The following is a 26,776-nucleotide window of genomic DNA, read 5'->3' on the forward strand; positions in this document are numbered from 1 at the left end:
ACGTGCAAACTCCACACAGTCAGTCGCCTGAGGCGGGAATTGAACCCGGGTCTCAGGCGCTGTGAGGCAGCAGTGCTAATCACTGTGCCACCGTGCCGCCCATGTTCTCTCAGTTTGTTTTGTTTCTGATTAAACTATGAGCAAGTTTAATTACCATGAAGGGACTTAGAACGAATTACCAATAAATCTAAGTGTGTCACGACAGAGTAAGATCCTGTCCATATTCTTCAGTAATATCAACATGAGGAAACTACCAAGCATTGGAGTTAGCAATTCAGGGAGGTTAGTCATAAAGAATAAATTAGTCAACTGATTTTAAAATGGTGTCCTCCTCTGTTTATTATTTTAAGGGGATATATTATGTGGTCTATACAGCTCTAGAAATTATTATATTACATGCAATAAAGAATATTGAGATGTTCTGTCTCCACAGCCTGTCAAGAGGAATTCTGAAATGGATTTAAAACTATACCCTAATGTTCAGCTTCAATTGCTCATCATAAAACCCTTTATCTTTGTTTTATGGTTGATGGACTGAGTCCATCACAGTTGGATTAACTGTTACTCTTTGTAAAAGTCAAATTGATACTGCAGCGATGTATCATTGCTCTTTAATGCTGAGAGTAATAAAGGTCATTATTGTCTCTCAATCAGCAAAAAAAAAGTCTCGTGTGCATAAATCAGATCCCGGAGGAATATTCCTCCCTCTATGGTGTATGCAGGGCGCATTTACACAGGGACTCAGCTGCTTTCTAGGGACCACTGGGAGGTGCTCACTTAACCAAGTGGGAGATAGTGGGGGCTGAATTGGACAGTGCACTATTGGCTTGTGAGGCACAATTATCCTCTCCCCATTCAATGAAATGTAGAAAGAGAGAGAGAGTTAATATCGGTTCTGAAGGAGAGTTGCACTGGACTTGAAATGTCAACTCGGTTTCTCTCTCCACAGATGCTGCCAGACCTGCTGAGTTTCTCCAGCACTTTCTGGTTTTGTTTCAGGACCCCAGCTCCCGTAGTTAATGGTTTTGTTTTATTATGTTGGATTCGTGTGTTCTTCAGTAACACACAAAACGGTTACGAGGTTAAAGCCAGCCAGGGCTTCATAAACAGGAATATACACTGATACTGCCGGAGAAACTCAGCAGGTCTGGCAGCATCTGTGGAGAGAGAAAAACAGAGTCTGGGTCTGATGCTGCTGAGCTTTTCCAGCAACTTCTGTTTTTGTTTCTGATTTACAGCATTCGCTGTTCTTTCGAATTTTTTTTTCGATATGATTTGAGTCTGGTATGTCCTGCCTTTGGAATAGAAGTCATCTGAGACTTGACATGTTAGTAGTTTTTCTCTCTCCAAGGGTGCTGCCGGACCGACTGAGTTTCTCCAGGGCTTTCTGCCCTTATATCACTTTAAGTTTGTTTCATCTTATGGAGATAGGATAGGGGAATGGCTGTATTTGGGAGGTTATCGGGTTAAAATTGAAAAACAGAACCTCAAAGGTAATAATATCGAGATTATTATCTGAGTCAAGAACGAGTGGAGCAGCATAAGTAGGATTACAAAGTTCATGGTCGGCTGAGTGGTGTGGGAGAAATCCCAATTCAAGGTGCAATGGCAGCAATACAGGAGAAGGTGGGAACTGTACTGTTGGAACTGATTTCACCTGAACTAAGCTAAGGCCAGTGTTCTGGTGAGTCATATACTAATGACTTATACACTTAATGGTAAGGTCCTGGGGTGTATTCCCAAACAAAGAGGCCTTGAAATGCAGATTCATTGTTCCTTGAAAGTGGAGTTGCAGGTAAATAGGATAGTGAATAAAGCATTTGGTATTTTTAGATTACATTACAGTGTGGAAACAGGCCCTTCGGCCCAACAAGTCCACACCGACCCGCCGAAGCGCAACCCACCCATACCCCTACATTTGCCCCTTACCTAACACTACGGGCAATTTAGCATGGCCAATTCACCTGACCTGCACAGCTTTGGACTGTGGGAGGAAACCGGAGCACCCGGAGGAAACCCACGCAGACACGGGGAGAATGTGCAAACTCCACACAGACAGTTGCCTGAGGCGGGAATTGAACCTGGGTCTCTGGCGCTGCGAGGCAGCAGTGCTAACCACTGTGCCACCGTGCCGCCCACTTGGTACGCTTGCCATTATATGTCAATGCATTGGGTACAGGAGTTAGGAGGTTATGTTGTGGCTGTACAGGACATTGGTTAAGCCACTTTTGAAATACTGCGTTCAATTTTGGTCTTCCTGCTATAGAAAAGATGTTGTGAAACTTGAGAGGGTTCAGAAAAGATTTACAAGAATGTTAAAAATCACACAACACCAGGTTATAGTCCAACAGGTTTAATTGGAAGCACCAGCTTTCAGAGCGCTGCTCCTTCATCAGGTGGTTGATTATTAAGTCTCTCATCTCTCAACAGACAATCAAGGTATCTTTCAATGTATAATTTCAGTTACATCACACTGTAAACGTTTGCTATAAATTCTGTGTCTTACAATCATGTACTCCACAACCACCTGATGAAGGAGCGTCGCTCCGAAAGCTAGTGCTTCTAATTAAACCTGTTGGACTATAACCTGGTGTTGTGTGATTTTTAACTTTGTACACCCCAGTCCAACACTGGCCTCTCCAAATACAAGAATGTTGCCAGGGTTGGAGGATTTGAGCTATAGAGTGAGGCTGATTAGGCTGGGGCTGTTGTCCCTGGAGCATCAGAGGCTGAGGGGTGACCTTATAGAGGTTTATAAAATCATGAGGGGGCATGGATAGGATAAATAGACAAAGCCATTTCCCTGAGGTGGGGGAATCCAGGACTAGAGGGCATAGGTTTAGGGTGAGAGGGGAAAGATTTAAAAGAGACTTAAGGGACAATATTTTCAGAGGGTGGTGCGTGTATGGAATGAACTGCCAGAGGAACTGGTGGAGGCTGGTATAATGACAATATTTAAAAGGCATCTGGATGGGTATATGAATAGGGTTTAGAGGGATATGGGCCAAGTGCTGGCAAATGGGACTAGATTTATTTAGAATATCTGGTCAGCACGAATGAGTTGGACCGAAGGGTCTGTTTCCATGCTGTACCTCTCTATGACTCTGTGACAGCTGAGAGACTTTTAATTTGAGGGTAGGAATCGTGTGTGAAGAACTATTGGGGCTATAGATGAGTTAGTGACCTGTGTAATTATACCAGAGTTTGCCAGGAAAGGATGGAACACGCAAACACAAGAATATGTCATCAGGTAAGTCCAGAGAGTATGTGATGATAAACTGACAGAGTTAAAGACGCTGTATCTGAATAAGTGTATCATTTGCAGCAAAGTGGACCAACTTTCAGTACAGAGCAAAATAAATACATAGCTGATGGAGATCACCAAGTGATAGTAGCAGGGTGACCAATGCTGGTGTCTGAGTAATAAAGGTTATTTCACTTTTTATGAAGTTGGTAAATTTAGGAAAACTGGTGGGTAGCTCTGTTTATTAAGGATGCCATCAGTACAGTAGTGACAGAAGATCTTAGTTTGAAAGAGCAAGATGTAGAATCAATTTGGGTAGAGATAAGAAATAAGTTTGATGTTGGTTGTGGAAGGTCTTTATAGTTCCTTTCTCAAACAGTTGTTAAACTATAGCACAGAGCATAATTAGATTATGGTCAGAATATACATTTCAAATTAATTATTTATTTGGTGAGTCATATTGGTAAAGATAACTTGAAAATGAACTTATAGAGCAATAAAAATCCAGCTGTAATTATGGATGACTATAATTTGCAGTTAGTTTGGGCAAATCGAATCAATGTCACAGAAAAGGAAATCCCAGAGTGCGTAAAAGATGATTTTCTGGATCAGTACATCGCAGAACCAGTGAAGAGGCCATCATTGAGTGGGTATCGTGGAATAAGAACCTTTGGCAATCCAGCTGTGCGAACCCCTGTGGGGAGGAGTGACCATATTATGGCAGACCTCTTCATTAAAATGGAGCTGATTTTGAGACTAGGGTCCTGAATCCAAATAAAGAACAGTTGATTCTGATATGGTGTGTTAGTTCCATTCTCGTACAATCTCACCTTATAAGAAATCATGCAATAGCCAAGTCGGTTAAACTAATGGGGCCAGAATCGCGTTATAGCCAAGACAGGTAAGGAAAGTTTGCATTCTACAAATAACAGTCTAAATTCTTCAATCGCGTTAAGGCTGATTTGCATTGAAGAAACACACGTTATAGCAGAGATGTCTGTATGAGGCATGAGCTGGTTTTGGTAGATTGGGGAACGGTGATGGCAGATAAGACAATGGCAATTGAAAGAGTAAATGGAGGAACTGCAACTATTGTTTCAACACACTGCTATGTTCCCATGTCAACATTTCTGGCTCAGGCCTTCTGCAGTTCTCCAGTCAGGCTCAACACAAGCAGGAGCAGCACTTCATCTTACACTCTGGGATCCTACAGCCTTCATGGCCCAACATCGAGTTTAACAATTTTATGACATGGATACCTCCCTCTTTATCTATTAACCCCCACCTCCCAAACCCCAGGTCACTCTATAAAATAGGTTGTTTTCACCAGAGCCAACCCTTCGCTAACTCCTCATAGCCCCGAGTCCCACCATCCAACCCTTCGCTAACTCCTCATAGCCCCGAGTCCCACCATCCAGCTTCTCTTTTTCCCTGGCTTATTATCAACAATCAATTTGTCTTCCTGCCCTTTCCTTTCGCTGGAATTCCTCTCCACCTATCATTCACTCCTTCAGCCAAAGCACAAGCACCACCCTGCCATCAGCACAAATGCTATTTGTACTGAGATGCTGTCAGTTCTGAAGAAGGCCCACTGTATTCAGCACATTAACTCTGTTTTCTCTCCGCAGATGCTGCCAGACCTGCTGTGTCTGGGGCTTTTTTTTTGTTTCCGATTTCTAGCATCCGTAATTCTTTGTTGTAAATTATTTGTTCAGTCTTGCCTGGTCCAAAAAATAAAAAGAGGAAAGGAGGCCCAACCATTGGCTAACAAGGGAAATAAAGGGTCATACTGGATTCGAGAAAGTGGGATGCACACTGGCCAAAAAAAGCAGCAGACCTGAGGATTGGGAACAAAAGAGGGCAACGGGATTACTTATGAAGGAGAAAACAGAATGGAAGAGTAAGCTTGTGAGGAATATAGAAACTGACTGTAAAAGCTTCTCGTGAAGAGATAAAGATTACTGTAAACAAATGTAGGTCCCTTACAGTCGGAAACAGGGACAGTTATAATGGGAATAAAGAGATGGCAAACTAATTAATATTTGCAACAAAGGTAAATCAGACTGATTCCTGGGATGTAAGAAGAGAAACTGATTCAGTTAGGACTGTATTCACTGGACGAAAGTGAGGCCTGCAGATGTTGGAGATCAGAGTCAAGATTAGAGTGGTGCTGGAAAAGCACAGCAGGTCAGGCAGCACCCGAGGGGCAGGAACATCGATGTTTCAGGCAGGAGACCCTCAGTCCTGATGCTGCTTGGATACTGCCTGACCTGCTGTGCTTTTCCAGCACCTCTCTAATCTTGACTGTATTCACTGGAGTTTAGAAGAGAGGAATGATCTAGAAACCCATAAAAAAAGATCTGACGGGATTAAAGAGGGTCAATGCAGGAAGGATGTTCCTGATGCTGGGGGAGCCCAGAACCAGGGATATGAGGACTGAGGTAAGACTGGCCTTCACCCAGAGAGTGGGGAGCCTGTGGAATTCTCTGCCACTGAAGGCGGTTGAGGCAAAAACATTGAATATTTTCAAGGTGTTTGATTTAGTTCTTCGGGCTAAAGGGATCAAAGGGTATGGGGAGAAAACAGGGGCTAGGTGCTGAGTTGGATGATCAGCCATGATGGTCTTGAATGATGGAATGAACTTGAAGGGCTGAATGGCCCGCTCTTGCTCCTATTTCCTGTGTTTCTCTGTCGGCAGGACAACTTCTAAGAGCAGCACCATCTACTGCCAACTAGGGAGCAAGTTATTTTGGATCTGGTAATGAGCCAAGAGGCAGGATTAATCAACAAGCTCATGGCAAATTAGGTGACAGTGATCATAACATGATAGAATTTCTCTGTCACCTTGTTGGGAAGAGGTGCGGGACTGACACTGGTTTTTAAAAATTGAGGAAAGGTACTTCTTAGGGTATGAAGGTTAAGCTAGCTAAAACAAGCAGGAAAACCAGGTTCAAAGTTGGAACAGTGGAGAGGCAATAGCTGAGTTTTAAGGATATATTTAATAATTCTGAACAAAGATTTGTAGCAGTCTGAAGGGAAGACCCTTTGAGAAGCAAGCATCACGCAGAACTAAATAAAGAAGTTAAGAAGAATACCAGGTTGAAAGAAATATTGTGCAGTGGTAGATTAGAAGATTGATCAGATTAAAAACAAACAGCAAAGATGAACTAAAAACAAATTAGGGCCACCAGTAGAACATGAGAGAAGGCTAGATAATCATATTAAATCCGATTGCAAGAGTTTCTACAAGTAATGACAGAGGGAAAGGGTAACTAAACCCGATGAAGTGTCCCTGGACCCAAAATGTTCTCTCTTCATAGATGCTGCCAGACCTGCTGAATTTCTGTTTTTTGTAACTAATTCTAATATTGATCCTCTTGAGAATGAGACTGGTAAATTCTTGAAGGAAAACGAGGACTTGGCAAAGGTGTTGGATAGATATTTTGTGTCTGTGTTTACTATTGGAAAACTTTCAAAAGACACTTGATAATCAAGAGGTGAAAAGGACAGAGGCATTGAACAAATTACCATCGCCATCGTCAGGAAATCCATGAGACCTAAAGGCTGCATCTTGGGGTCTGACTAGAAATGGCTGTAGTGATAGGAGAGGAAATGGTCATTATTAGATTAGATTCCCTACAGTGTGGAAACAGGCCCTTCGGCCCACACCGACCCTCCGAAGAGTAACTCACCCAGACGCATTTCCCTCTGACTAATGCACCGAACACTATCGGCAATTTAGCTTGGCCAATTCACCTGGCCTGCACATCTTTGGACTATAGGAGGAAACTGGAGCACACGGAGGAAACCCGCGTAGACATGGGGAGAATGCGTAAACTCCACACAGTGGCCCGAGGCAGGAATTGAACCCGTGTCCCTGGTGCTGTGAGGCAGCAGAGCTAACCACTGAGCCACCGTGCCTGTCTGTGTTGAGTTTACACTTTCTCCCTGTGTCTGCGTGGATTTCCTCCCACAGTCCAAAGATGTTTCAATAAGAAAAGGGATTAAGATGATTCAGTAAGAACAGAGAAAATGGTAAAAGAGGGGGAAGTGTGGAATTGTTTATCAACAATAGTACTACAGCAGCTGAGTTAACGTTTGAGGACTCATCCACTGAGGTAGTTTGGGCTGAGGTTAGAAACAGGAAAGGAAAGGAGAGGTCACACTGTTGGGAGTTTTCTATCGGCCTCCGAACAGTTCCAGGGATGTAGAGGAAAAGATAGCAAAGATGATTCTCGATAGGAATGAGAGTAACAGAGTAGTTGAAATGGGGGCCTTTAACTTCCCCAATATTGACTAGGAATGCTATAGTTCAAGTAGTTTAGATGGGTCAGTTTTTGTTCAATGTGTGCAGGAGGGTTTTCGGACACAGTATGTATACAGGCCAACAAGGGGCGACGCCATATTGGATCTGGTACTGGGGAATGAACCTGGCCAGGCATTAGATTTAGAAGTAGGTGAGCACTTTGGTTATGTTTACAATAGCAATGGGCAGGGATAGGTATATACCGCAGGGAAAGAGATATAACTGGGGGATAGGCAATTATGATGCAATTAGGCAAGATTTAGGATGCATAGGATGGGGAAGGAAACTGCAGGGGATGGACACTCTTGAAATGTAGAGCTTATTCAAGAAACAGCTACTGTGGGTCCTTGATAAGTATATACCTATCAGGCAGGGAGGTAGTTGTTGAGAAAGGGAGTGATGGTTGACTAAAGAAGTTGAAGCTCTTGTCAAGAGGAAGAAGAAGGCTTCTGTGAGCGTGAAGGCTCAATTAGGGGACTTGAGAGTTACAAGTTAGCCAGAAAAGATCGAAAGAGAGGGCTAAGAAGAGCCAGGAAGGGACAATGAGAAGTTGTTGGCGGATAGGATCAAGGAAACCTCTAAGGCTTTCTATCAGTACATCAGGAAGAAAATAATGACTGGAGTAAGATTAGGGCCAATCAAAGATAGTAGTGGAAAGATGTGTGTGGAATCTGAGGACATAAGGGAAGCGCTTAATGAATACTTTTCGTCAGTATTCACATTGGAAAAGGGCAATGTTAGTGAAAATACGGTGATACAGGCTAAAGATTAGATAGAATTGCGGTTGACAAAGAGGAGGTTTTAGCAATTTTAGATGATCTGAAAATAGATAAGACCCTTGGGCCGGATGGGAGTGCTCCTCAGATTCTCTGGGAAGCCAGGGAGGTGATTGCAGAGCCTTTGGCTTTGATCTTTATGTAATTGTTGTCGACAGGAATAATGCCAGAAGACTGGACGATAGTCAGGACAATCTTGGTAATTATAGGCCAGTGAGCCTTACTTTGGTTGGGAGTAAGGTTTAGGCAAAGGTTATAAGAGATAGGATTTATAATCATCTGGAAAGGAATAATTTGATAGTCAACACAGTTTTGTGAAGGGTAGGTCGTGCCTCACAAGCCTCATTGAGTTCTTTGAGAAGGTCACAAAATAGGTGGATGAAGGTAAAGCAGTTGATGTGGTGTATATGGACTTCAGTAAGGTGTTGGATAAGTTTCCACATGGTAGGCTATTACACAAAATATGGAGTTTCGGGATTGAAGGTGAGTTAGCGATTTGGATCAGAAATTGGCTAGCTGAAAGAAGACAGAGGGCGGTAGTTGATGGGAAATGTTCATCCTGGAGCTCAGTTACCAGTGGTGTACCGCAAGGATCTGTTTTGGGGCCACTGCTGTTTGTCATTTTTATAAATGATCTGGAGGTGGGCATGGAAGGATGGGTTAGTAAATTTGCTTAAGACAGTAAAATCAACAGAGTTGGGGATAGTGCCAAAGGATGTTGTGGGTTACAGAGGAGCGTAGGTAAGATGCAGAACTGGGCGGAGAAATGGCAAATGGAGTTTAATGCAGAAAAGTGTGAGGTAGTTCACTTCAGAAGAAATAACAGAGTGCAGAATACTGGGCTAATGGTAAAATTCTTGACAGTGTTGATGAAAAGAGAGATCTTGGTGTCCAGGTGCATAAATCCCTGAAAGTTGCCAACCAAGCTGATAGGGTTGTTAAGAAGGCATATGGTGTGTTGGCGTTTATTGGTTAGGGGGATTGAGTTTTGGAGCCACGAGGTCATGCTTCAGCTGTACAAGACACTGGTAAGGCCACACCTGGAGTATTGCGTGCAGTTCTGGTCACCGCATTATAGGAAGGATGTGGAAGCTTTGGAAAGGGTTCAGAGGAGATTGACTGGGATGTTGCCTGGTATGGAGGGATGGTCTTACGATGAAAGGCTGAGGGAACTGAGGCTGTTTTCGTTGGAGAGAAGAAGGTTGAGAGGTGACTTAAATCAAAACGTATAAGATAATCAGATGGTGAAGGCTAACACGAAGGGACACAGCTTTAAATTGAGGGGTGATAGATTTAGGTCAGATATCAGGGGTAGTTTCTTTACTCAGAGAGTGGTAGGGGCGTAGAACTGCTTGCCACAACAGTCGTTGACTCGCCAGCATTAAGGGCATTTAAATGGTCATTGGACAATCATATGGATAATAATGGAATGATGTAGGTTAGATGGGCATCAGATTAACTTCACAGAGTGGTGCAACATTGAGGCTGTACTGCGCTGTAACGTTCTATGTTCTATGTTCTATGTGCAGGTCAGGGTGAATTGGCCATGCTAAATTGCCCAGAGTGTTCAGGGATATGCAGGCTAGATGAATCAGCCATGGCAAATACAGAGTTACAGGGATGGGTAGAATGCTGTTTGGAGGGTCAGTATGAACTCGATGGCCAAATGGCCTGCTTCCAGACCAGATGAATTTGGTGATTTGCATGGAGAGGCTCGGTGACCTGGGGCAGATAGCAGACTGTAAGATGTTTCACTATCCCCTCAGCATCAAGCCAGATGTGACAGGGTTTACCACCACAGACACCTTCACAACCACTGGCAATGCCATCCTTGATTACAGCTACCCCCAGAATCGGGGAGGAGGTTGGTCCCTTGCCACCTTCACGATGTTGGTCCCTCTGAGAGCTCATCCCTCTCTTGTGGCCTCGCTCCTGGTCTTGTTGTGTCTGATGCCTGGATGTCAGGAGAACTGTCCTTCAGCCCCTGTAACACAGCCCTGTGTCGACTATTACGGCTGCACAGAACTGTAGAACACACCAAATGCTTCACCAGTGATAGCATCAGCTGCTCAAAATCAATCAGCTCAAAACTAACGGCCCCTTTAACCCTCACAGTGATCTGTCTAACTGGTAAGTGGGTGTTAGCTGGTGCATTCAGCTCCAGGACCGAGGCCATGAATGAGTGACAAGCTCCCACAGGGACTGTCATAGTTAAGGTGTTCACCCAGGGATACAACGATTGACACCATCATTTGTCTGTTCAGTATGATTCCATCAGTCGGTCACTGTATGTATACCGAACATTTTAATGGCTTTGGTTTCTCATTCCTGAAGAAGGGCCTGTGCCCGAAACGTCGAATCTCCTGTTCCCTGGATGCTGCCTGACCTGCTGTGCTGTTCCAGCAATAAAGTTTCAACTTCTGTCATAACATGCACTACAACTATCCACATTCACAGCTATCCATATTCAGAGCTATCTGCATTCACAACTACCCACATTCACAGCTGTCCGTATGCAAAGTTAACCACATTTGGTTATCCATATTCAGAGCTACCTGCATTCACAACTACCTGCGTTCTCAGCTATCTGTATTCACAGCTATCTTCATCACAGGAAACTGCATTTTCATTGGAATTAGGAGCAGAATTATCCCATTTGGCCCATTGAGCGTAATGCACTTTTCAATAATATTTTGGCTTTCCTGAGGGTTTTCATAATTCCATTGCCTGCCTGTACCCCATAAACTTTTGATTCCTTTGTTAATCAGAGCTCTGATCTAACTCTGCCTTCCATATATTTAATTAGTCTCTGGAAAAGAGAATTCCAAAATCCTATGACCCTCTCACGGAGAAATTCCTCCTCAGCTCCATCACAGATAGTCGACTCCACATTTTAACAATGGCCCTATTTTTGTCTGGCCTCATATAGTGAACCATCCTCTCAGCATCCATCCTGTTAAAGCCCTTCCGAATCTTATCTGTATCAATAAGATCACTGAAATAATTGCACCAGTCTCCAGTCACTAAGTCATCTTTTATTTACATGCGCACATTACCCTGGCTGTGACCAGCCAACTCGGAGTCAGTCCCTACATTCAGGAGACGGTCTGAATCTCCGGTTGAACCCTGTCAGCCAGGGCTCTGGATTGGCTCAGGTTAAGGATTTCAAAGGCAATAAGATCCCCTTTGTGTCACAAAACTGGTCTTTTCTTTTCCCTACAAACTATTTCCTGGCTCAAGGTTACTCCGTCCTTGATTTTTTTCAGAGGGGTAATAAGCCAGGCCGGGCTCCGATCAGACTGGTTTGGTACAGAAATGAAAAGGATTTTGAGAGGCCTTTTGCATATATGTAAACAGGTGAGACTTCAAGCAAAAGTGGTCACGTTTTAGAAGTGATCTGTATAATCAAAGGGGAGTGGTCGGCTCTCGAGCTGAGCTGAGCAGTTTAGTTCAGTCCGGAACTGGTTGGGAGTTGGACAGTGAACTGTATGGAAACTCTCTCTCTCTTTCTTCTAACTTCAACCTGTAAGCATGTGTTCCATTTATACTGGTTTTTAAAGTGATTTGCTTATTGGGACTGTTGTGTATATTCGGAACAGCATAATTAAGTCTAGTTTGGTCAGACTGTGTTCTTGTGTGTTTCATTGTGTAGTTTTGGGAACAAATCTTTTGTCTATTTTAAACCTGATAGTCAACCTCTCTAACTTAATCTGGGTAATTTTCACCGCACACTTAATGAAGGAAGTTACAAAGTTGTGGTCTGGGCTACCTGCTTAGGAATGTTTTGAGTGGTCTGGCCCAGCCCATAACAGATTGGGGGCTCTTTGCGGGATTTTAAACAGTGAATGGTAGGTGCTTGTGTCTTTATTTCGGGTGTTGGTATGGGTGGGTAGACAAAGCTTGGAATAGTAATGGCTCTTTCAGTCGCCAAAGGTTTCCTGGATGTGGATGCAGTAACTTCAGATGTTTTACAACAAGTGAATAAGACCAAGCTGCAGGAATTAGCAGAGAAGCTGGAATTGGTCCTGCCTGCTTCTGTGAGGAAACGAGAGATAGTTACAGCAGTAGCTCAGCATTTACACTTGCTGGAGGAACCATCAGAATCTGTAGAGATGGCAAGAGGTCAATTGCAAATGAAGCAGCTTGAGTTAGAGGTGAGAGATAAGAGAGAGCAGCAGAACAGAGAGGGGAAAAGAGAGAGCAGCAGAAAGAAAAAAGCGAGAGCTTTTGAACTTCAAAAACTGACACTTAAAAGGGAAGATCAGCTTAAAAGGCTGGAGATAAAGGCTGAGGGAAAGCTCAGTGAGGAAATAATGTGTACTCATGTAGAAGAGCAGACAGTTAAAACAGCAAGGTTAGCAGCTGACGTGACTGATGATTATGAGCTGGTCCATAAAACTCGGTTTGGCTTCCAAAATCAATTCCAATCCAAGAAGGATAGAAATTGGGGCAAAGAGAAATCCTCACGTGGAAAAGGGAAAGGTAGATCTCAGTGAAGATCATAAGGATAACTTACCAGAGGGTAAAAAAGAAACCCTTGAGGGGACAAAGAATTAAAAAGCTCAGGTGCTTTCATTGTAATAAAGTGGGCCACACGGAATCACAGTATTGGTGGGCTTAGAAGAAAGCCAGATGTAGGAAAGCCAGACAAGCCCAGAAGTTTTGTTGGACTAGTAATAAAAAGAACAAGGGAAGTTAGACAACTGCCTCAGAGTGTACAAGATGATCAGCGGTTGATTAAGGAGGAAATGCCAGATCTGCTTAAAAAAATACATGCAAGGGTAAAGTTTATTCACATAGGCCAGGAGTAGTAGGTAAGGAGGTTACAATATTAAGGGACACAGGATCCTCTCAGTCTGTAGTGCTGAAGGATGAGGAGAAATGTACTCCTGAGGGACTATTGCCAGAAAAGGTGCTGGTAACAGGAATTCATGGTGAGACAAAAAGTGCTCAATTATGTAAAGTGAGACTAGATAGTCCAGAAAAGAGTGGAGAATTTGTGGTAGGAGTACTGGACAAACTCTCAGCTCCAGGAATACAGTTTGTCCTTGCAAATGATTCACTGGGAGGCATGCTGCCAACTCTAGTTGAAAAACAAGTGGAGACGCAGGCAACTGAAGACATGGAGAATGTTTATCCAGGAATTTCTCCTCATTGTGTGATCACAAGATTACTGAGGCATAAGCTGAAGCAGGAGATAAGGAAGCTAACATAGTGTTATCCGAGACCTTTTTTGATTAGATAAGTGGAACAGAGAAGGAGCAAATGGATAAACATGCAAATATCTTTAGCCCTGCTAAGCTGATTGAGTTACAGCAGAAAGGTAAGGAGTTAAAACAGTTATATCAACATGTATTTACAGAGAAGGAGAGTGAATGCATTCCTGTGTGTTATTACTTAGCGAATAATGGCTTAATGAGGAAATGGAAACCATCACACATTCAAGCAGATGAGAAATGGGCAGAGATTCATCAAATTGTTTTGCCAGTAGGGTATAGAAAGGAGTTGCTGTGAGTAGCACATGAGCTACCATTTGGAGGTCATTTAGGGGTGAGGAAAGTGTCAGTTTTTGAAATTCAAAACTCTTGCTAAAATACAAAGACATTTTTACTGGCCTGAACTACACAAAGATGTGTCATACATGTCAGCTAATCGGAAAACCACAGGCAGTAATAAAGCTGGCACCTTTAATACCTATTCCAGCATTTGAGGAACCTTTCACAAGAGTCTTTATTGATTGCGTAGGTCCCCCACCCCAACAAAAAGTGGGAATGAATATTTATTAACAATAATGGATGTGTCGACTAGATTTCCAGAGGCAATCCCATTACACAACATGACAGCTAAAGGGATTGTAGAAGATTTACTTAAATCTTTTACTAGATACGGAATGCCAATGGATCAAGGATCAAACTTCACATCCAACTATTCAAAGAGGTTCTGGATAACTTGGGAATAAAGCAATTCAAATCTACTGCATGCCATCCAGAATCACAGGGAGCACTAGATAGATGGCATCAAACACTAAAGAGCATGTTAAGGGCTTATGGCCAGGATTATCCAGGTGATTGGGATAAGGGAATTCCATTTGTATATTTTGCGATCAGCGATGCACCAAATGAATCGACCAAATTCAGTTGATTTGAATTAGTTTTTGGGCATGAAGTAAAAGGACTATTCAAATTGATTAAGGAGAAATTAATAAGTCAGAATCCAGAGACCATGTATCTGGGCTATGTGTCCAATTTTGGAGAATGATTAAATAGAGCTGGAGAGTTGGCTAGACAGCATTTAAATGTATCACAACATACAATGAAACAGGAAGCAGATAAGAAATCACAAGTTTGCAATTTTGCAATTGGGCATAAGGTATTGGTGTTACTTCCAGTAACAGGAGAACCTTTAAAGGCCAGGTTTAATGGACCTTATCAAATTGAGAGGAAATTGAGTGAGGTGAACTACTTGATAAGGGATCAGACAGGAAGAAATCTCACAGAGCGTGTCATATGAACATGCTCAAAAGGTATTTTGACAGGGAAGGAAAGCAAGAGGAGAAGGTGTTAATGATTACAGCACAGAAGGAAGAACCACGTTCAGAGGATTCTGAATTGGACATTCCTCAAATCAAATTGGACAATGAGGAAGTTGTTAAAAATTGGGATAAATTATTGAGTTACCTTCCAGAAGAAAATCGAAATGACCTGAAAGAGTTATTACTACCACATGGGGAGATATGCGGAAATAAATTGGAAGTGCTAATTGTGCATGATGTAGATATGGGAGATTCTGTTCCAATTAAGCAACATCCTTAAACCTGGCAGTCAACCTTGCTAAATAAATCCGGATAATTTTTATTGTACACTTAATGAAACAAATTGCAAAGTTATGGTCTGGGCTGCCTGCTTAAGAATGTCTTGAGTGGTCTGGCCTAGTCCATAACTTTCAAGTTTCACAACATCCTTCCAATAGGAAGGAGACCAGAACAATATTCCAACAGTGGCCTAACCAATGTCCTGTACAGCTGCAACATGACCTCCCAACTCCTGTACTCAATACTCTGACCAATAAAGGAAAGTATACCAAACGCCTTCTTCACTATCCTTCCTACCTATGACTCCACTTTCAAGGAGCTATGAACTCCAAGGTCTCTTTGTTCAGCAACACTCCCCAGGACCTTACCATTAACTGTATAATTTTGCTCTGATTTGCCTTTCCACAATGTAGCACCTCACAATTATCTATATTCAACTCCATCTGCCACTCCTTGGCCCATCTGATCAAGATCCCATTATAATCTGAGGTAACCTTCTTCGCTGTCCACTACACCTCCAATTTTGGTGTCATATGCACACTTACTAATTGTACCTCTTATGTTCACATCCAAATCATTTATATAAATGACAAAAAATAGTGGACCCAACATCGACCCTTGTGACACACTATTGGTCACAGGTCTCAAGTTTCAATAGCAATCTTCCACCACCACCTTCCATCTTCTACCTTCGAGCCAGTTCTATATCCAAATGGCTAGTTCTCCTTGCTTTAATTTAACCTTGCTAACCAGTCGACCATGCGGAAACTTGTCGAACGCCTTACTGAAGTTCATATAGAGCACACCCACTGCACTGCCCTCATCAATCTCTTCATTACTTCTCCAAAAAGACTCAATCAAGTTAGTGAGATATGATTTCCCACACATATGATTTATCTTTCCAAATACTCGTAAATTCCGTCCCTCAGGATTCCTTCCAACAACTTGCCCACCACTGACATCAGGCTTACTGGTCTCTAGTTCCCTGGCTTTTCATACCATCTTTCTTAAATAGTGGCACCATGTTAGCCAACCTCCAGTCTCTTGGAATGGCATTTTTATTTTGATTAGATTAGATTACCCACATCGTGAAAACAGGCCCTCCGGCCCAACACGTCCACAACGACCTGCCGAAGTGCAAGCCACCCAGACCCATTCCCCTACATTTACCCTTTCACCTAACACGCTACGGACAATTTAGCGTGGCCAATTCACCTAACCTGCACATTTTTGGACTGTGGGAAGAAACCGGAGCACCTGGAGGAAACCCACACAGACACGGGGAGAATGTGCAAACTCCACACAGAGAGTCGCTTGAGGCGGGAATTGAACTCGGGTCTCTGGTGCTGTGAGGCAACAGTGCTAACCACTGTGCCACCGTGCCACCCACATGCCACTGTGCCACCTACATTCAGGGAAGCGCATATCCTAAAAGTTAATTTAAAAATTTGGACAGTTGCCCAGACTTTTCAGTCAGGGGCAAATGGCCTTTTAACATCCACCCTGACCCAACTTCTAATAAGGTATTTTTCTATCAATGACAACACCTTCAATCCTCTAAACTCCAGAGACTACAGCACCACTCTACTCAATCTCTTCACGCTGGGCAACTCTCTCATCCCGGGATCCAATCTAGTCTCCATATTGTGAACCCTACCTCAGTAGAGTTTCTGTTAATACAATATGGATAGTATACCTAAGAAGACACCAAAAATATTAGAGATGGCCAATAAATGGTGGCCCAGTGAGGGACGCGCATATCCCAAAAATTAATTTAAAAATTGACCCCCAAAGACTAAATACAATAGTCAGGTGTTGAAGCTGAGGAGATTCTAAGTGCATGTAGAGTCATACTATATTTGACAAACTGAGATTAGCCAGGTTTATTAAACACTGCAAAGAGCCTGATACTTTTGAGCTGTAATACTACGGGACACTACAAGATTATGTTTTACAATGATCCTAAAATAACGCTATTGGGGCTGGTATCCCATCACCAAGTCATCCTTTGTTTACAGGTGGAGAGTCCATGACAGTGATCCATCTCCCTCAGAGCCAGCTCTCAGAGTGAACAGAACCCTGAACAGCCAGGGTTCCCTGATGGGACCAGGTTAACAACCCCAGTCAGGAAACTCATATTGTATGATGTCCACCTGGCTGACCTTGTTATAATCACCATAGACTTAAAGCTTGGATGTTCGAGTTGACCCTTCATTGTGGCCTCACTAATCTGCTGAGTACCTGCTAATTATCTGGTGTGCTCAATATCAGGCAGAACAGCCCCCTTTTTGATGAGTAGGGGGACTAGATAGTGACAGATGTTCTTTGAAAAGAATCTTTGTGACAACATTTCTGTTAATTCCCCAATCGTTTATACTGCCCTGTTGTCCCTTTCTGTGGTCTGGGGAGTGTATATGAAGGCCTTCAGAGTGGGGTTCAAGTCCCAGGTTGAACAATCATTGAATTTTACAGCCATTCAGCCCATCAGGCCTGAGCTAGCTGTTTGAAAGAGCTCTCCAACTTATCCCACTCTCCCTGCGGCTTCCCCATGTAAAGAGTAGGCCATTCAGCCCTGAAGTGAAGTGAAAGGCTGCTACCTCAGTCGGGGTGAAAATCTGGTCATCGGCTGTGAAGTGCTGTCAGTGTTGGTGTGCATAGTGCAGGTTTGGCCTAATCCCCGAACCTGCACCACTCCAGTCACCCGAGCCACCTTTTATTTCATTTGGAGATTGATTGTGGGCTTTGTCTGTACCACGTATAAAGCACTGGACAAAGTGGGGAAGAACAAACCCAATGCTGTCCTCATCCTGATGGCTACCTTTGTGCGCTACTGCATCAAGCTGTGTGCAGACCCTCAGTACGCAAACACCAAGTCTCACCAAGTCTATTTGTCCCCATTGTTACAAAGGATGGGACTGGTCTCATAGTTAGACCATCCTATATTACCTGTCCTTCATGGAGAAATTTGTGAAGAAAAAGACCTTTGACCACCAGGCCATCAGGAAGTCACCAGCACGTAGAATTCCTGAGACCCCTCGGGAAAAGGTGGGTCCTGTCGGGTGGTTTCCCCAAGCAGAGTGTCAGAGTCTTTTGGCAGAATACCTCATCACCAGAACTTTCCAACAAGCACCAAGACATCGCTTGGCTGGAGGCGATAACATTCTTCATGTTTGCCCGGACCTGCCACTGCACACTGCCCTCAGAGCAGTGGTGGGGCCAGAGCCTGTCACACAGTTGTGTTACTCCTGGACGCTACAAGATTGTCTTTTACAATGATTTTGAAATAACCCCACAGGGGCTGGTATCCCATCACCAAGTCACCCTTTATTTACAGGTGGAGAGTCCATGACAGTGATCCATCTCCCTCAGAGCCAGCTCTCAGAGTGAACAGAACCCTTAACTCTTCTCTTTTTATCTGTCTGTTCCCCAGGACGCACACTGAGACAGATGACGACTGCGCCTCGAGGACCATAACTCAGTGAAAGACGCTCTTCAGCCGCCCGAAACTGGCTCGATGGCTGGTTCAATTCCTGCACTAACTGAGGTTACCTCGGCGATCCTGCCTTTTCAACCTCTCCCCTCACCCTGAGGTGTGAAAATTGTCCGATTAAAACACCAGCTGTCATCTCTCTCTAATGAGAGAGCAGCCGTCCGGTCCTTATCAGGCAAACCAGCCGTTCAGCCAACTGAGCTAACCAAACACTGATCTACAGCCATTACCCTGTGTCGCACCTGGGCAGATGCCATGAGATGCCAACAGGACACGTACCACCTATTCCACTAAATCCTAACTCTAATCCTAACCCCATTTGGAAGTGTTCAGTCAGTACAATAAAACAATGCAAGAAAAGGAATCTGAATACTCAAGGTTAGTGTGCACTTGATATGTCACAATCAGGTACGTAAAATTGAAAGAGAAAGCAACCTTGCATTTTCATAGCACCTATTACAATTGCCAGATGTCATAAATCCTTTATACCCAGTGAAGGGGAATTGTCGTTGTAAGGGGCGGCATGGTGGCTCAGTGGTTAGCACTGCTGCCTCACAGCCTGTCCCCGGTTCGATCCCAGCCTCGGGCGACCGTCTGTGCGGAGTTTGTACATTCTCCCCGTGTCTGCGTGGGTTTCCTCCCACAGTCCAAAGGTGTGCAGGTCAGAGTGAATTGGCTGTGCTAAATTGCCCCGTAGGGATAGGTGCATTAGTCAGAAGGGGGCTGGGTTACTCTTCGGAGGGTCTGTGTTGGGCCGAAGGGCCTGTTTCCACACTGTAGGGAATCTAATCTAATGTAAATAGAGCATAAAAACAAGGAGGGGTGACAGACCTACACAGAAGAATGGTTCAGCTTCAGATTACATTCAGTCCTTGGGGACGTTCACTTTAGGAAGGATGCAACAGCTTCAGAGATGGCACAAAAATAGCCCTGAGAATGGGTCCAGGTCTGAGGAATCTTCAGCTATTCGAATGGGTAGAGAATTTGGGATTGCTCTCCTTGGTGAGGAGAACATTGAGTAGAGATTTGATTGAGGTGTTTAAAATCAAGAGGGATCTTGCAGAGTAGATATATAGGGAGAAACCATTCCTGATCGAGAGCACAGACATAAGGTAACTAGCGAAATAAAACAAACAAACAAAAGAGATTAAAGAAAATTAATTGACAGTTCTAGTCAGGAATGCTCTGCCTGAGAGGAGGGTGGCAATAAATAAAATTGAGGCTCCAAAAGAGATCATTATTTGAAAGTAAGAAAAAAAGGAAATGACAGGCCAAAGGGATGAAAAGCAGGCATTAGGATCAGGTGAGACACTGTGAGAGAGGGCTAGCACTGACCTGACGGGCAAAATGGTCTCCTGTGCTGTAAGCTTTGTCCGATTCCATGAAGCCACAATGTGGGAACGACAGGATAATCTGTTTGAGATTAATCTACACATTCTAGATTCAGCAATTGCTGATCGGAAGAGCACACAACTTACACAGAAATTACTGCCAAAGGCTTCATTTACTGTTTAATTATTAAACTGAGTTGACTTAGTTTAAACAGAAGCACTTACCAAAGGTTACAAATATCTCTCAGTTTGCAAATGGTAGTGGGTTCCAGAAATAGAACAGCTATTAGAACCTGGACTTCAGTGATGAAGCGTTGCTTATGTTAAACGAACAATGTTCAGTCATTGCACACGCTTATAAAGACAATCAGAGCGCGTTACTAATCAACAAGAGGTTCAAGGTATTTCATGGATAATTAACTTCCTTAATTCCAAGTTGTTTCCTTGGACAGATAGCAGTGGATTACAGGCAAAACTGTAGTTTGTAAAGGACACGCCTTTCAGATCAATGTTAGACCCACAGCACACATTAATTACAAGATGGTTTCTAAATGTCACAATTGTTGACATAGAGTTCTCTAATGTTGCCACTCTTCCTCTGCGGCTTGTAGTGATATTCGTGATGGTGTTGGGGAGAGGTGATGGGGAGCTGTTGGAGAGGTGGGGAGTATCTGGGTTCGCGTCTGGGACAGTTACAGGCTGATGATTGAATCCAATGTGACAAAAGATTTCTGAATCCAATATGGCAGGTGCGAGGATTTGATAGAATAGAGTAGAATCCGTAGAGTGTGGAAACAGGCCATTTGGCACTACAAATCCACACTGACCCTCCGAAGAGCAACCCACCCAGACCCCAACCCCTACCCCATTATTCCACATTTACCTCTGACTAATGCCCCTAACCTATACATCCCTGAACCACTATAGGACAATTTAGCGTGGCCAATTCACCTAACCTGCATATCTTTGGACTGTGGGAGGAAACCGGAGCACTCGGTTTGATGTCTCCCAGTGGGCAGGCAGGTTAAGAGGCATTGGAGGTCAAATCTGAAACAAGAGTTAGGCTCCTTTGCTTGTGACAGCTGAGGCCTCAGGCCTGTTTGATAGCCAGGTGTAAAAGTAGGCCTGGTCAAGTCAGATAAAACTCCAGGAAGGCATTTGGGTGAATTCTCCCCGCTCTGTAGAGATGTGCTGGCAGGTGGGAGGACTTGTAATAAATGGCAGGCAAAGCTATCAGGACGCCTCCCCATGTCAATGTACCACCATCCCAGAGGGAAAAGCCATTAACAACACCAGCCATACACCCAGACCCATTTCCCTCAACACTATAGGCAATTTAGCATGGCCGACTCACCTGACCTGCACATCTTTGGACTGTGGGAGGAAACCGGAGCACCCAGAGGAAATCCACGCAGACACAGGGGAGAACGTGCAAACTCCACACAGACAGTGACCCGAGGTGTGAAATCAAACCTAGGTCCCTGGTACTGTGAGGCAGCAGTGCTAACCACTGAGCCGCCGTGAGAGATAAATCCTAGCCCTGCTGACATACTCCATAGATCTCTCTTTTTTCTTCTCTTTTGTGTTTGTTTCTCTCTCCTCGTTCTTCTCTCAGCCTCAGACTCGGCGCAGACCTGATAAGGCGACCTCCTGGTGAAGCATGATGGCCTGTTGATCTGGTGTGGTGGTCTTTCAGCTCAGTGTGGTAGCCTTTCTGGTCAGCGTGATGGTCTTTCTGCTCAGAATGGTGGTCTTTCTGCTCAGGGTGGTGGCCTTTCTGCTCAGGGTGATGGTCTTTCAGCTCAGGGTGGTGGTCTTTCAGCTCAGGGTGGTGGCCTTTTTGCTCAGTGTGGTGGTCTTTCTGCTCAGAGTGGTGGTCTTTCAGCTCAGGGTGGTGGTCTTTCTGCTCAGAGTGGTGGCCTTTCAGCTCAGGGTGGTGGCCTTTTTGCTTAGGGTGATGGCCTTTTTGCTCAGTGTGGTGGTCATTCTGCTCAGGGTGGTGGCCTTTTTGCTCAGTGTGGTGGTCTTTCTGCTCAGAGTGGTGGTCATTCTGCTCAGGGTGGTGGCCTTTCTGCTCAGTGTGGTGGTCTTTCAGCTCAGTGTGGTGGTCATTCTGCTCAGAGTGGTTGTCTTTCAGCTCAGTGTGGTGGCCTTTTTGCTCAGTGTGGTGGCCTTTCTGCTCAGAGTGGTGGTCTTTCTGCTCAGGGTGGTGGCCTTTCTGCTCAGTGTGGTGGTCTTTTTGCTCAGTGTGGTGGTCATTCTGCTCAGAGTGGTGGTCTTTCTGCTCAGAGTGGTGGTCTTTCAGCTCAGTGTGGTGGTCTTACTGCTCAGAGTGATGGTCTTTCAGCTCAGTGTGGTGGTCTTTCTGCTCAGTGTGGTGGTCTTTCTGCTCAGAGTGGTGGTCATTCTGCTCAGGGTGGTGGCCTTTTTGCTCAGGGTGGTGGCCTTTCTGCTCAGAGTGGTGGTCTTTCTGCTCAGGGTGGTGGTCATTCTGCTCAGAGTGGTGGCCTTTCTGCTCAGAGTGGTGGTCTTTCAGCTCAGTGTGGTGGTCTTACTGCTCAGAGTGGTGGTCTTTCAGCTCAGTGTGGTGGTCTTTCTGCTCAGTTTAGTGGTCTTTCTGCTAGTGTGGTGGTCTTTCAGCTCAGAGTGGTGGTCTTTCTGCTCAGAGTGGTGGTCATTCTGCTCAGGGTGGTGGTCTTTCTGCTCAGAGTGGTGGTCTTTCAGCTCAGTGTGGTGGTCTTTCTGCTCATTGTAGTGGTCTTTCAGCTCAGTGTGGTGGTCTTTCAGCTCAGAGTGGTTGCCTTTCTGCTCAGGGTGGTGGCCTTTCTGCTCAGAGTGGTGGTCTTTCAGCTCAGTGTGGTGGTCTTTCTGCTCATTTTAGTCGTCTTTCAGCTCAGTGTGGTGGTCTTTCTGCTCATTTTAGTGGTCTTTCAGCTCAGTGTGGTGGTCTTTCTGCTCAGTGTGATGGTATTTTGGTTCAGCACGGTGGTCTCTCAGTGGCCCAGTGTTTCGGTCTCTCGGCCTGATATGACCTCAGCATGGACTTCCGCTCTCGAGATGATTCCTTGAATTACAGTCCCACTGTGGCTAAGCACTTAGGGAAGTCTGCAGTGTTTGAACTTTCAGCTTTATTTCTTTATTTTCTACTTAAAACCAAGCATGTCTGGAATGTTTAACTTTAAACTTTGTTCTTTTTTCTACCTTGTTCTTAAGATTCTGTACCTGGGTAACTTGTACCTGAAATGGCGTTGTGTCTGGTGACGTTATAGACATTTCACTGTACCCCTGTACGCTTGTACTTGGGTACATCTAACAATGACATCAAAACCAAAATCAAATCAAATCAAATCAACACCAGGCCTGTGGCGCATTGGCAGAGCACTTAACAGGAAGAACAGGGAAGTTTTATTTATTTTTCTTCATTTTACTGCCTTTATAATTGCGCAGAGGCTGGTATGCCATCACCAAGTCATCCGTTCTTTATACGTGCGTAGTACATGGGCTCTGTTCAGCCAGCTCAGAGTTAGTACCGAGGGTGAGGAGAATCTCTGAATCTCTGAATCTCCTGGTTATTTCTGTCAGCCAGAGCTCCCTGATTGGCTCCGGTTAACAGCCCCAGCCAGGGATCCCTGATCAGTGAGATCCACATGGCCCTCCTACCCATCTCCACAATATTCACCACTTTGGTTTATTTCTCCGTGCTTTAAGATGGCGCCAGAGAGTGGCGACACCGTACAGCTGTATTTTGTAACAAGATACACGCGACAATAAATAAATCAGACAGCAGTCCTCATTGAGCAGTCCTCACCAGATACAGGAGGTGGAAGACCCAGGGTAAGTTCCCTAATATCTCAGCTCGACAGCAGGATACCACCCCCAGCACTTTAATGAGACCGACACATTCTGTTTGTCCTTCATATACTTCCTTTATCTCATTAATTAACATGTGAACTGTAGCTTCTTAACAAACTCAATAAACCATCAGAAAATTGTCGACCAACCTTATTAGGTATCTCTACTGGTGAACTCAGGTGGCATGGTGGCTCAGTGGTTAGCACTGTTCCCTCAGAGCACTAGGGTTCCAGTTTTGATTCCAGCCTCGGGCCGTGTGGAATGTGCACGTCCTCCCCGTGTCTGCGTGGGTTTCCTCCCACAGTCACAAAGATGTGCAGGTTAGGGTGAATTGGCCGTGCTAAATTGCCCGTAGTGTTAGGCGCATTAGCCAGAGGAAAATAGGTCTGGGTGGGTTACTCTTCGGAAGGTCAGTGTGGACTGGTTAGGCCAAAGGACCTGTTTCTACACTGTAGGGAATCTAATCTAAACTCTTTGAAGCCAGCGCAAAGCCATAGACCAATCAGTGAAATGGGTGGATAAGTGGCAGATGCAGTTTGGTGCAGGAAATCGTGAAGTGATACATTTTGGTAGGTTGAAAGTTCAAAAACAATAAAAATTGAGTACATCAAAGTGGATGTAGGAGCAGAGAAATCTGGGGGTTGATTCACTTGAAAACGTAACAGGTAGGAGCAGGAGTAGGCCACTTGCCCCATTGAGCCTGCTATGTCATTCAATATAATCATGGCTGATCATTCAACTCAATATCCTAATTCCACCTTCCCCCCCATATCCATTGATCCCTTTGTCCAGAAGAGCTATATCTACCTCCTTCATGAAAATACACAATGGTTTGGCCTCAAACAATCTTTTGTGGCAATGAATTCCACAGATTCACCACTCTCTGGGTGAAGATATTTCTCCCCATCACAGTCCTAAGAGATTTACCTCTTATCCTTAACCTATGATGTCTGGATGTGGACTCCCTCACCACTGGGAACTTCTTTCATGCATCTAACCTGCCTGGCCCTGTTCGAATTTTATAGGTTTCTATGAGATCCCCTTCCCCCCGCCCACCCCAACTCTTCTAAACTCCATTGAATTGGTGGTTAGAGTCATACTTGGCAGATAGGAAGGTGGTGCTGGAAAAGCACAACAGGTCATGAGGAGCAAAAAAAGTCAACATTTTGGGCATAAGCCCTTCATCAGGAAGATGATCATGGTTGTTGGAGGTTTGGCATCTCAGCTCCAGGAGATCTCTGCAGGAGTTCCCCAGGGTAATGTCCTAGGCCCAACCACCTTCAGCTGTCTCATCAATGATGTTCCCTCCATCATAAGGTCAGAAGTGGGAATGTTCACCGATGATTGGACAATGTTCAGCACCATTCCCAACTCCTCAGATACTAAAACAGTCCATGTTCAAATGCAACAAGATCTGGACAATATCCAGGCTTGGGCTGACACATAGCAAGTTACATCCGTGCCACACCAATGCTAGGCTATGACCATCACTAACAAGAGATAACCTAACCACTGACAGCTGACACTCAATGGTGTTACCATCACTGAATCCCCCACTCTCAATATCCTGAGCATTAACATTGACCAGAAACTCAACTAGACTCGCCACATAAACACAATGGCTACAAGATCAGGTCAGAGGCTGGGAATATTACTGAGTAAATCATCTCCTGACTCCCCAGAGCCTGTCCATCATCTACAAGGCACAAGGCAGGAGTGTGATGGTATACTCCCCACTTGCCTGGATGGGTGCAGCTCCTGCAACACTCAAGAAGCTTGACACCATCCAGGACAAAGCAGCCCACTTGATTGACACCACATCCACAAACATCTGCTCCCTCCATCCATGCTCAGTAGCAAGATACACTGCAGGAATTCACCAAAGACCCTCTGACAGCATCTTCCAAACCTATAGCCATTTCCATCTAGAAAGATAAGGGCAGCAGATACATGGGAACCAACCACCTTCAAGTTCTCCTCCAAGCCACTCATCGTCCTGATTTGGAAATCTATCAGCATTCCTTCACTGTCACTGGGTCAGAATCCTGGAATTCCCTCCCTAAGGGCAATGTGGGTCAATCCACAACATATGGACTGCAGCAGTTCAAGAAGGCAGCTCAACTCCACTTTCTCAAGGGGGACAACTAGGGGTGGGCAACAAACCCTGGCACAGCCAGCAATGCCCACATCCTACAAATGAATATTAAAAAACAATACAATCCTACCTGGCCAAAAACTAAAACAGAAATTGCTGGAAAAGCTCAGCAGGTCAAGGCAGCGTCTGTGGAGAGAAAGCAGAGTTTACATTTTGGATGCAGTGACCCTTCTTCAGAACTGATTGCAGCTGGCAAAAGATTGGTCTATATGCTGAAGATAAGGTGGGTGGGAGGGGGAGAAATAAGTGGTAGGTGGAGATGGTGTTCAGGGGTAAATACTAGGGTAGGGGAATGGATCTGGGTAGGATAGTCTTTGAAAGATCAGTATGGACTTGTTGGGCCAAAGGGCCTGTTTCCACACTGTAGGGATTCTATGTGCCTATGCAGGTATTTCAGGGAGAGAACAGTTGGGCAGACAATTGACTGGATAAAGGAAAGCCTGAAGGAATCAATATCTCCTAATGGGGACCATTAGTGGCTGACAATGGATTGTTCTGTGGTGGCAGCTCACATGGTAATAAGGCCTGGAGTGTGAGGGTGGGGAAAAGACATGGCAGGAGGGGCTCTAAAATGATTGTACTCGATGCTGAGTCCAGCAGGTACCTGGGTCCCTCAGCGGAAAGTGAGATACTGATCTTCCTGCTTGCACTGAGCTTGGCTGGATCACCGCAACTCACCTGAGAAGGGGATGTTGGTCAGGGAACGTGGCGTTGTGTGGAAGTGGCAGGTAACTGAAGCTCAGGGTCATTTTTTTACAGACGGAATAGAAGCATTCTGCAAAGGAGTCACCCAGACTCCTGCATCCACAAC

At 44.6% G+C, this 26,776-nt stretch overlaps 1 protein-coding gene across 1 annotated transcript in view; it reads right to left on the minus strand.

Moving 5' to 3' along the window:
• slc28a1 (solute carrier family 28 member 1) overlaps positions 1 to 20,122 on the minus strand; it is a 100,319-nt gene extending 80,197 nt beyond the window's left edge. The window contains exon 1 of the mRNA XM_043680125.1: positions 19,963 to 20,122. The gene's annotated coding sequence lies outside the window, so the exon portion shown is untranslated. The remainder of the gene's footprint in view (positions 1 to 19,962) is intronic.
• Between the last annotated feature and the right edge of the window lie 6,654 nt (positions 20,123 to 26,776).

The sequence above is a fragment of the Chiloscyllium plagiosum genome, chromosome 40 (assembly GCF_004010195.1).
Source record: "Chiloscyllium plagiosum isolate BGI_BamShark_2017 chromosome 40, ASM401019v2, whole genome shotgun sequence".
NCBI lineage: Eukaryota > Metazoa > Chordata > Chondrichthyes > Orectolobiformes > Hemiscylliidae > Chiloscyllium > Chiloscyllium plagiosum.